This window comes from Phascolarctos cinereus, unplaced genomic scaffold, assembly GCF_003287225.1.
Source record: "Phascolarctos cinereus isolate Bilbo 61053 unplaced genomic scaffold, phaCin_HiC Scaffold_8;HRSCAF=390, whole genome shotgun sequence".
Taxonomy (NCBI): Eukaryota; Metazoa; Chordata; class Mammalia; order Diprotodontia; family Phascolarctidae; genus Phascolarctos; species Phascolarctos cinereus.
This window is the reverse complement of record NW_027556291.1, coordinates 68,221,466-68,233,824: the sequence shown is the minus strand read 5'-3', so window position 1 is coordinate 68,233,824 and position 12,359 is coordinate 68,221,466. Positions and strand designations below refer to the sequence as shown.

Here is a 12,359-nt window from a genome sequence, read left to right as displayed (position 1 = left end):
GCCACACAGCTAGTAAGTGTCAAAGATTTTGTTTTCTTTCTTTACCAGTCTAGAATTTTTTTTTATTTAGGTAATTGGGGTTAAGTGACCTGCCCAGGGTCACACAGCTAGTGTCAAGTGTTTGGTCTGAGGCCAGATTTGAACTCAGGTCCTCCTGACTTCAGGGCCAGTGCTCTTATCCACTGTGCCACCTAGCTGCCCTGCTTAGGCTAATTGGGCCGATTGTCCTGGGCAGCAGCAGGACAAAGTAACATCGTGGATCCATGCACCAATTCTAGGCTAGGTCAGATATTCTATAAAAACAGAACAAAGAAGGCATATTGCCGGGGATGGCCCAGGGTCATGTGCTAGTGTTCCTATGGGATAGTTTGAACTTCTTTTGCTGTTTATATTTACTCAAGGTAGTTTACATTCTTCTGTGGAGTCATAGGTCATGTTCCCACTCTGCCTACCCCTATATTGGCAACTTCCTCTTGACTTTTACTGAGTTGGCATTCCACTTGAAACCCCAGATGTTTTTTGGATCAACTGTTACCTAGACACATCCCAGCCCCCCCCATCTCTAGAGCTTCCCTCACCCCCTTACACAAGTCTGGTTCTCATGCAGATGCTTCTGGGAAACCAACTGTAATAAGAGCAGGTCAATAGGTCAAGCACTTCAGGGGGTGATGCTCTTAACCACACAAGAGGTTCTCTGTGATCAAAGTTTAGTTTCCACCTTTATTTTAATGTTTTAGGAAGACCTTTTCTTCTTCATCTTCTACTTACCATCCTAAGGGGACAGGGATGGAGAGGCTTTTTAGAGTAGAAAAATGCTTCTTAATTATTGTAGAGAAACTAAAAAGAATGAGCTGGGAGTGATCTGAGAAGAATGTAGTAGGTGAAGAAGAGCATCACATTCAGGGTGGGGCTGGGAGGAGGAACGATGTGGAAAATTATCCCACATCAATGGGATAGAAGTCTATACAACGAGGAGGAACTCAGGAGGGAGTGGTCACAGGAGGGAAGAATACACATACACAGACTTGGGCACAGAAATGCATTTCACTCACCATGGAACCAGGAGGAAAAAAGGAAAGAGGGAGTGGGGGGGGTGAATGAGATGGAGCATAGATTAAGAGATGGATTAGTTAGAAGGAAAACAAACTCTTAAAGAGGGAAGGGGGAAAGAGAAGTGTAAAAGAATAGGATGGAGAGAAATACACAATTATTCCTCAGGACTAGGAATGTGAATGGGATGAACCCCACCCCCCAATACAAAAGGAAAATCATAGCAAAGTTGCTTAGAAAACAAAGTCTAGCAATCTGTTGTTTACAAGGAACACATCTGAATTTGACAGACAGATACACACACAAACCCAATTAAAATAAGATCCTTAGGGGACAGTAGGCATCCTTTGGGTCCCCAGGGGACTTGCAAGCTGTCAGTGCTCCCAAAAGGATGTGAATCAGGGCAAAGTCCACTCACATACTTACCTCCTGGTCTGAGCTCTGCAAGTTCCTGACCCAGCTTGGGGATGACTGGCTTGTCCCTGGTTGGGAGTTTCAGGGGAATGCTGCTGGACTCAGCTGCTGTTAGCTGGCTAGGAGGCTCTGCAGGTTCACAGCAACTGGACTACAGGCTCCTCTTGGGTCTGGGACTCCTGCTCTCCTTCTTCCACTGCAGGCTTCCACACTGGCCTGGAGGCTAGAACCAAGTCCCCGATTTGCCCCTGGTGTCCAGAGCCACAAGGTTACTGTTTGTTTCTGAACCTTAGCGCATGGCTAAGTAGCCTGCTAGCGACCACTCCTCTCCACCACCCCATTGTGAGGATCTCCCTGCTCAGTCTGACCCAGACCAGGGTAGGGGTTGACAGGGCTGCTGCATGGTACTCAGCCCTGCACCGTGCACTAGTTCCGGGATCCCCTGGGATGTCTTTCTGCCCCAGTGGAATGCACCGTGCAGGGGCACACCCAATTTGCCATTACATATTGAAAGTAATTTTAATGCTGTACCACTTGATCATAATAATTTGTAACATCCCCTTCTCTTTCAAAAGGCTAGCTTAGAGAGAAGCCCCGCCCCAGCTAAAGAATGTCCTAAGCATTCTAGCTCCTCTCAAGGCATCTGCTGGATGCATCTGGCCTGGGCCCCACCCAACTAGGAACCCTGATTAATGTCTATGGCATAAATAAGATCCAGTTTGTTAGGTCCTTCCCCAGGGGAAAGAGCTCCCCTCCATTAGAGTTCGGGGTGGCCCAGCTTATGAAGGAAAAAACAAACCAGAGAGAACCCGATGGGGTGCCCGGATTGCTGGAGGGGGCTCATACCTCTTGATCAGGCCACGTTCTCAGCTGACCCCACCCCCTCTACAATGAAATGATTGAGAGGGGCTGAGAACTCTTAGCCCACCTCCTCATTAAATGTCCACCAATCAGGGTAGAGTTTCAACCCTGAGTGGAATTCCCCAGTCAGAAGGAACATACCTGATTTAAGATGTTTCAGAGTCTCTCTTAGCATCTTTGAGATAATCAAAGAGAATCACTGACCATTAATTTATTGATTGGCTGGCCTATTTAATAAATTAATTTTTATTACCCAGAACTTTGTCTCTCTGTTTACCCACAACATGTTAACCAGTGTGATAGAAACATGAATTAGACTTATACTTCTCAATGCTAACAATCAAACTTTATTCATTAACAGCATGCAAACATTAATTTATATCAACTTTTTTTCATTTTTTTCATTTTAAATTTTTTTTTTAAATTTTCTGTTCCAAATTTTGTCCCTCCCTCCACTCCCTCCCCCACCCATTGACAGACAACAAAGAAAACATCCATTACACATATAAAGTCAAGCAAAACATTTTCAAATTAGCCATATTGTGGGGGAGGGGGGGAAGCGAGAAAAATAAAGTGAAAAAAATATGCTTCAATTTGCACTCAGAGTTCATCTGTTCTCTCTCTGGAAGTCACAGCATTTTTTTTTTTTACCATGAGTACTTTAGAATTCTCATCGATCACAGTGTCTCAGTTTTTCACAGCTGGTTATTATTACAATATTGCTGTAACTGTATACAATGTTCTGCTTGCTTCACTTTTCATCAGTACATATAAGTCTTCCCAGGTTTTTCTGAAACCATCCCCTTTATCATTTCTTACAGCACAACAATAATACATTACATACTGAATTGATTCAGCCATTCCCAAACTGATGGGCAAATATTCATCTGGCAATTGGCACTGTGCTCAATTGATTAGGGTAAGGGAGGGGTGGGACTTGAATCTCAAGTCTACAGAACAGAGGTGCTAGGCTGTCTCAACCCAAGAATAGGTTGAGGGCCAAGGGCTCCAGTGGTTTCTTATAGTTCTAGCTACGGACATTAGCAAGTTGCACCCAAGCTCTGATTAGCAGCTGGTGATCTAATTTGCTAATTAATTTGATTGATAGCTAATGGTGAGGCTGTTAACCAAATTTTCCCACTGGGGGGGCTGTCCTACACAAGGGTTACATATATTTATCAGTTTTTCATGAACACACACATTGTTTACCAATCTATTCCACAATATGCTTATCTTAATAATGAAAGAGAAGCTATGAAAAACATAGGAACACTTCATCACAAAACGTTAGCCTAATAAAAAACAGAGTAAGTTATATCAAGACAACAAATGTACATCATTACATCCCCCTCTGGCTGCTGGCTAACCCTACAGCCATCTAGGATAGTCTGTAAATAGTATTATAATTACCATTAATACAATCCAAATAGTAATTCCAAATAAACATCACTTAGTGTTAGAACAAATGGTACACATAAACATCATTATTACACTTATCATTAATACTTGAAAAAATGTTCTTAATGCATCATGATGATAGGTCTTTCCATATATCCCATGTTCTCTCATGTCAAGTCCTTTGCAGACCAAGCCAGGAACTCTCCTAAGAGAACACATTTCAAGGTCTCTTGATCTCTTCCCACTCAAGCCAACACCCTGCGATGATCACTGTCCTATCCTTCCATCATTGGTCTTTCTTTAGGCCAGACACGACCACATAATCTCTGATTGCCAGCACCACCACCCTGCACCATTGCTTAAGCAATCACTGTTGTATGTTGGTGAGGTTTTCTTGTATCTCTGGCAAGCCCAAAGGTTGTAGCCCCTCTACCTCCGATGAAGTGTCTAAGCAAGTGGCATTCCCCCCTGCCATATTGGCAATGTTTTGTATCCTTGTTCATCCTGCTTTCACGACTGTGATTTGCAGGAACAACTGGATATCAAATAACCAAACAGAGGGTGAAGCCATTCTTGTTTGCAAGGGGCAGCAAGAAAGTACAATGAGGTGATACACAGGATATGGCGTGTGATGAGACAGGCAAAGATGAGCAGCAGTAGAGTCACCGAGGCACCAAAGATGAAATCACAGCACTTGTACATCTGTTAAAAAGAAAAAGCACTTGGCAGAACTTTATACATAATTTATCTTCAAGGGATCTGCAACCTTTTCACCAGATCCATCTGTAACCCAGATTGTATTCTACTTTTCCACCCCAATCGTCTCCACCAGAACTAGATGCTGGTTTGGGGGAGCTCTACTCCACCACATTCTAGCTCTTTCTGCAAGAATCTAGAAATCAAATTTTTCCAAATCAATGGGAGCTAGAACGATAATTTTAAACTCCTCCATCAACCCAGGATGAATTTTCTTTAGCCTATAATTCAACTAGCTCACTGCTTTTCTAATGACTGCTTTCTAATTGGTAGCCTTGTATCCTCGAAGATTTTATTGACTTCAGTTTTAAGCATCTTTCTATCATCCCTACACCTCTGTAATACAAGGTAAATCAAAATTCCACATATTGGCCTGAGCCTTCACTGAGTCCTTGACCTTATGGGCTGCAAAATGCGATCTGTGATCACTCTTAATCATTACTGCCTGGCCATATAACCAATTAACAATGCTAGCCCTTCAAGAGAGGAGTCTGTTTTCTTATGTACAGGGGAGAACAGAAACTTATCCTGTGCATTTGCAAATTGAAATATTTTTATCAAGCTTATTAGTGAGTAGGCTAAAATAATCTGTCATACTGTGCCAGGAACTGAGTTATTGATAATGGACACAGAGACGTTTCAATAAAGATCTGGCTTTCTGGCAAATGAGCCAAAGTAGTGAAAAGCATGATATGTGTGATGACATAAGTTTTTCATCAATCCATTATTTAGTAGGAATGGGAACTCCACAAGGGGTTTACCTGCTGTAGTGTCATCCTTCTCCAATAACTTAGAGGGAATATCAATGGATGGACTGCCATCTTCTCATGAAGATGGTTTATTCCTATTTCCCCTGCACTGGCTCTATTGAATTCAAGCCATTTACACTTCAGTACTGAGTGGTGGCAGTTCCAACAGGGGTAATTTTGGCCCATGCTAATACAGGAATTGGTGCTCCTACTGTTAGTGGAATACCTGGGGTCAGGCCTGATAGCATAATATACTAACAGAGATAATTTTTTCACACATAGTGTATCTAATCTGAGAGTTGGTAGTCATCCCGAACCTTACTGGCATGTAAAACTCTTCATTTATCTCCCTTTGGCTTGATCCACAAGGACCAAGTCCTAAAATCTCCTTCATGACTGACTTCCAGTCTATAAAATGGGTTTGAAGAAACAGGAACAAGGGGCATGGTATGCTGCACTGCTCCCTTCATAGGCTCTGATGCATGCTGCTGTTTTGGTCCCATTCAAAGTGTCTTGATTTCCTTGGAACTTCATACATCAGACCTGCAGTATGGTTCTTCCAGACTCCAAACAATTCAACTAGTTTCTGCGCTTCCCTTTTCTCCTTCTGAGGCTTAAAAAGCTAAATATTTTCTATTTCTGGCTGAGGAATGGATACTTCCTCAAATCATCACTTAGAATTTAATTGAAAATTGACCCTTCTGTGCCATTTGTCAGGCAACTGTCAATCAATATGTTCTGTGGCCACTAACACCTGTGCTTATCATGCCCACTAGCTAATATGTAATCTATATAATGTTGTACAAGGCAGAAGCCTGAGTCCATTTTTTTTTAAGTTTTTTTCTGCACAGATTAGGCAAGAATATTTGTTTTTACATTTAAACAATTCTTAGCTCATGGGACACTCAAAAATAAGCAGTGGGCCAGATTGGGTCTACAAGGCCATAGTATGCTAACCCCTGGTTTATATATCTTTTAGGCAAAACAAATATTTATCCCATTAGGAAAAAAAAAACAAACCACCAACCTGATTTCCTAGGGCTTGCCAGCAAGATGTCTTGAACTGGTATTCGATAACAAAGTTTCTTCTCTCTGCCCAACTGGAAGTGGTCTGTCTCCCAACAGGGTGGTTGGCTGGCAAGTCTGCAAATCCCTGTCAGTCAATCAGCATTATCTTCAAGGAAACATGATGTGGGTGCTGGAGTCTCAAGTGTGGGGAACACAGGAGACAGGCTCAGTCTCAACCAAAGAGCAGGGTGAAGATCGTGGGTTTCTCAGAGGTCTAGCTAGAAGTATTAGCTAGTTACACCCAAGTTCTGATTGGCAGTTGAGAACTAATTTGTTTACCAATTAATTTCATTTCTACCTGATGATATAAGCTAATGGTGAGGTTGCTTATCAAATTCTCCCATTGGTGGGCTGTCACATATGGGTATCCCATGTTTATGAACATACATGTTTTTTTTTACAACATATACTCCACATAAGCATAATATTGAAAAACAAGTTACGAAAAACTAACATCAAAATGCTTAAATACAAAAGGGAGCCGAATTAAAAGTGGAATCAGTTATGTTACAGGCAACAAACTTATTCTCATTACACCTGGTGTTTACTGCCCAAGTGCTCAATCTGGATTCTCATTTAGTCCGTGGGTGCAATAATGCTCTTGGCCAAGTACCCATCCCCAATGTCCACAGATCTCTGTCCTTCTCCTTCTGCTTCTGGGTGCTGGTGACTTTTTCTTGCATTTCCTGGTCAGAATTTAGTCCGGTGTGTATTCTAGACTTGTGGGGGTGTTACGTTGTTCCTGCTACTCTGCCATCTTGAATCTGCCTCTCTGAAATACTTTTATTAATTTTTTTTTTCAAAGTAGGGAGATTTTGCACACTACACTGCAGACACTTCAAGAAACAAAAATATAAAACACCACAATGAGCAGACAACACAATCACATTAATTAAAAATTCAGGCTTCTTCTTCTGCATTGACTGCTTTGGAAGGCAGGGTTGCCTCATCCTTGCCAAGGTCTGGCATCTGGAGTACTTCAATTAGTGGATTTGGGGGAAGAAAGTGTTGTGGAGTGAGCAGGATGTACTGGCGCTGTTGGTGGGCACATGCTATCCTGAGGATCATGTCCATGGCAATTTTTCTTCTCTCCCAGTCCATGTAGACATCAATTGCATCCAGGCATCTGAAGGGTGATTTTGTGACGGACCATAAAGTAAGAATTAATATAAAGTTTGAAAAAGACTGTTTACCTCCAGATATGTCTGCCATGTCATTGAAAGCAGCATCTCTGGGCTGAACTGTTATATTAAGAGTCTCATTCTTATGATCAAAGAGAATTTCCCCACAGAAGGACCACTGTGAAATTAAGGTGTTAAAGTACACCTTGCATTGTAAAGAAAGATTTTTTTTACCTTTCTGGTATGTTTCATACCTTTGTGTTGATACTTTATCGAGAGTTTTAATGAGCTTTTTCAAATTCTTTACTTTAACATCTAGATCCAGATATCTTTCTTTTGCTTCTTGGTACTGTTTCACTACATCTTCTCGTCTTCTGTGAGTGTAGTTTTCTGACTGTATGCGCTCTTTTAAGGCATTAATTTCTCTGTTGAGAACAGAGGCACTTTTTGTAACTTCTTTACGCTCAGGGCAGATGCATCTGGCCTCAGCAGTCTCCCTCTCAAGTTCTCTCTCTTTCATGGCCATCTCTTTCTTTTTTCAGTTGGAGGGAATCCAGGTGTTCCTTAAGCCTAAGGTCATAATGTAGCATGGATTGGTGTTTGGTTTCCACTTCTAAAACAGTCTGGTTTTGTTGTTCAATTAGGGATTCTATTAATTCTGAAACTTGGCTACATTTTAATTTCAATTCTTCATGTCTCTGTTCAGCTTCTATTTTTGGTTTCCTTAAATTCTCCATCTCTTCTCTTCGAGTTTTCAACTTTTCCTCAACCTCTTTCAACTCTTCTTTAATTTCTTGAGCTTCATCTTCCAGAACTGAGAGACTTATTGATCGACTATCTTCTTCATCCTCAAGATTTCTTATTTCTGAAGTGATACTTATCACATTAATCTTTATTTCTTTTAAATGCTGATAATGACTATCGATAGTTTCTCGATTCTTCTTGATAGCCTTTTCAAGTGAACATACGTGTTGCTGATATGCAGACAACCGTGCCATTTTATTTTCCACATCTTTCTCCAAATTACTTATTTCTACTTCTATATCACCTAAGTAAGTAGGTCTTGATTCTTCGCATGAGTAATAGCGCCCCTGATATACTTCGTCACCGCAGGCAGTTAAAACTTTGGTACAATTCTTGGGGGGCCCATGAGGAAGTACCAATTTACGAGCCACAGAATTATTTTTAATAAGCAGCACTGACTCTATGCCCGTCATGTCAATCAAACTATTGGCCACCACTGCATCATCTATCTCTAAAGCTGTGAGAGCTGTTGGAAATTCTGGGTGATAAGGAGCTCTGTCTGTTACATCATATAACTCACATTCGAATGCTGACACGATTATCTGTGGTTGTGAAGAGCTCAATGGATAAAACCTTTTGATCAGCTCCTGAAGGATTTCTGCATCTTTGTGGTTGTCACAAAAAAAGGTAAGAAGAAGGCCCTTTAAGCAGCATTCAATAGCCATAGCATATTCAGGGTCTCGGAGACGAATGTAAGCTCCAAGTGGACCTAAAGGTTTGCAAGTAAAGAGCCCTTGTTTCTGGGCATCTTCTACTGCTTCAAGAAGGGGTGGCATCTGGGGTCCAAATCGTTTTAGTGGCTCAGATCTACAGTCTTTCAATCGGTCTAGCTCTTGTTTGTCATCATTCAGTATTTGCTGCACATATGACACATCCTCCCTAACTCGAGAATGCTCTTTATCATCTTTTTCTATAGCTTGATGAAGCTGTTTTATTTCTTCAACAAGTGAATCTTCTTGATCCTTCAAGTTCCTTATTTTTTCCTTCAAAGCAGAAATTTTTTCCTGTCTTTCTAACTCTGCTATTTCCAGAGTTGATTTCAGGATGTCAAGTTTGTTTTGATGCTGTTCTGCAACTTTTTCTAACCTATTATATTCATTTTGGGAAGAATTATAGAAAGCCCTTGCTAGACTATAGGCCCTGTATGTTCTCATGGCATCTTCTTTGGCTTGCATACATATAGGCTGTAATGTAGTGGCTTCTTCACTTAACTTTTGCACATTCTCATGAATAGCTGTATACCTCCTTAAGGCTTCATTAAATATGACCTTGGAAGCCTCCAGTTCCTGACTTAATATGATAGTACATTGGTCTCCAACATTTATATTACTTATCATATCATCAAGTTGTCTTTCAGTTTCACTCACCATTGCCCAAGTCATCTCATGTTTCATGTCTTCTAACATTATCCCCAAGTCGACCATCGTCTGGAAATGCTCTTCTATCTCTATGCCCTGCCGTTTGAGCTCCGCAAGCTGCTCTTCTCCTTGTTTTATCTGATACTGGCTTCTGGCCTTTCTCTCCAAAATTTCTGAGTACTCTTGTTTCATCTGTTCAAGCTCTGTAGCTTTCAGAAAAAATTTATATCTTTCACCTTCACTTCTGGTCCGCAATAACTGTCTGCCCATCTCTTGTGGTAAAATAGACACTGGATTATCTACTTTTATCTTAAAATGATCAAGAATGGCAGTAAGTTCCGTTTTTTTAGAAGAAACCAGGTTTCCTGCTTGGTCTTTTAGTTCGTAACTTGGATAGCCCTCCACATTGATGTGTTGGTGCACAGTTATCGAGTCCCCATAAACCTCAGATTTAAAAGCCTTTACCCCTTTGTTCCTTAATGTAATTGAGATGTCTGCCGAATCCTCTCCATCTTTCACAAACTCTTTCAAAGACGATCCTAAGGATTTCCCACCAAGACCAACTATGAGAGCTGTTAACAATGTACTCTTCCCACTGTATCCCACCACAAAATTGACATTAGCTCCAAATTTCACAGGTCCAAGCATGGCATGGCACATAAAGTTCTCCAGCTGGATACTTTCAATGATCCCAAAGTTCCCTGACTCTGACTCAGAAGGAGAACCTTCAGGGGACAGCTCCTGAGGAGAGAGGCCCTCCATCTCCTCATTCCAATCTGAATCCGAATCTGAATCCGAATCCGAATCCGAATCTGAATCCTCCTCTGGCCCTGGCCTGGCCCTTTTATGATCTGTGGCTGGGGTGAAATCGTCCTCCTTTCTCTTAGACATTGTGTCAGTGACAACAGAGGACCCCCGAGACGCTTCTAATTGTTCCTTCTCCTCCCCAAGGCTTCGGGCTCAAGCCGATGCTACTGATGCTCCTCAGCCCTCGACTCCTCTCAGACCCTCAAAGCCATGGCCAACCCCAGCTTCCTTTTCTAGTCCGGCACCCACGGCCAAGTTCGGACCTACCTCAGAGCCCGACGGCCGGCTCAGGGAGGCGCAGCTGCGACGGGGCGGCCACCGACCAGGTCCAGGAACGCCGAAGTCCGGCAGAGGCGGCGGCCACTGCGGGGGCCCGCAACGCCAAGACCCGCAGAGGCGGCGGCGGCGGCGGGCACGGAGGGGGAGGGGAAGGGGAACGCCAAGAACCGCAGAGGAGGTGGCGGCGGCGGGCAACCGGGGGGACACGGACGCCAAAGTCCGACAGAGGCGGCGGGCAAAGGAGGGGGGGGCCCGCGAACGCTAAAGTCCGGCACAGGCGGCCGCGGCAACAGGGGGACCGCGAACCCCAAGGCCCACAAAGGCGATGGGCACCGGGAGGGGGGCGAACGCTAAGACCCGTATAGGCGGCGGGCAACCGGGGGGGGGGCCGTAAACGCCAAGACCCGCAGAGGCGGCGACAGCAACGGGGAGGGGTGGGGGGGGCGCGAACCCTAGGGTCCAGCAGAGGCTGCGGCGTACTAGGGGTTCCGTCCGGCACACGCGCCGCCACACAGAGCCCCTCCCCCTCACAACCACGCGAAACCGCGGCCCTGCCTTCCACTCCCGTGGCTGGGTAACCCTCACCACTCAACCCGAGACCAGCAGCAATAAGGCCCAGACTGCAATCTCTGACAGCTACTCCACTATAGACCTCCTCCTGCGCCTGCGTGGGGATCAGGAAAGAAGGAGGACGGGCTAGTGTCTTGCAGTGCGCCTGCGTCGCAACCTCGTCGGGGGGGGGGCCCGCCTTCGGTGTGTGATAACAGCGCTTCTTTTGCGCCTGCGCCCAACCCGAGAGCGAGGATGCGAGCGAGCTAGAGAGGGAGGGGAAGGGCCGAGGCTCGGGTGTGCGCCTGCGCGGCAGTCTCTGTCATAACCCCACCCTCAGGCTGCAGCATCCATCTTCTTTCTGCGCCTGCGTGGAGCCTGGAAGCGGGGCGGGGCGGAGCGGGGCGGGGCGGGGTGGGGCGGGGCGGGGGGCGGGAGAAGAGAGAGAGAGATTATGTGAGTGGTGGGGGCGGGGGCGGGGGCGGGGGAGTGTGGGGAGAGGAGAGGTCCCTTCGCTGTTGTGGACCTGCGCCGCAGCTTCTGTGCCGGGGTCCTGTACCCTGGCTTTCACGCAGCTTGACCTCGGGAGGGCCAAAAGATTTCTAGTGGGCCAAGAGGAAATGGTGCATCTGGTGGCTGTCAGTCTGTCCGTCCGTGCCTCTCCCTCCCCCTTGTCACAAAGCTCCCAAGGGTTCCCTGATCATCCCTGGCCAGAAAACTCCCAGATCTCCTCCACCTCCAGACCCTCCTCACTCTGCTAAGCCCCTGCAGCCCTCTCTCTCTGTCTTCTGTCTCAGTTTGTTAACAGATTAAAAAAAAAACTCTGATGAAACGAATTTAAGAACCCAGGTGGGCACAAAAGCCATTATTCAAAGCAATGACATTTTCAATTGCTATGTGAAGAAGATTTCGGGAAGAGTTCAATAATTCTGTCTTCACTGATTTAGAATTGATAATAATTTAATTTGGGTTGGACAGTGACAAGCTCTTAGAGCATTTCCATTATACAGTGTCCAAAATAGAGAGGATATAATGAAGGGAAAAGGGATATTTCTTATTAAGAAGAACAAACCAATGGTGAGGAAGCAAGTTTTGAGTACAGTCTCCAAGTATTGGTGGGGCTGCCATAAACAGAGAGATTGGAC

At 44.4% G+C, this 12,359-nt stretch overlaps 1 pseudogene across 1 annotated transcript; it reads right to left on the bottom strand.

Annotated features, from left to right (window-relative positions):
- Positions 1-2,649: 2,649 nt before the first annotated feature.
- LOC110203162 (structural maintenance of chromosomes protein 6 pseudogene) lies at positions 2,650-11,307 on the bottom strand (annotated as a pseudogene). Its single transcript, XR_013483722.1, has 2 exons — positions 6,256-11,307; positions 2,650-4,425 (listed from the first exon to the last, which is right to left on the bottom strand). The product of XR_013483722.1 is annotated as a structural maintenance of chromosomes protein 6 pseudogene (transcript).
- Positions 11,308-12,359: the final 1,052 nt, after the last annotated feature.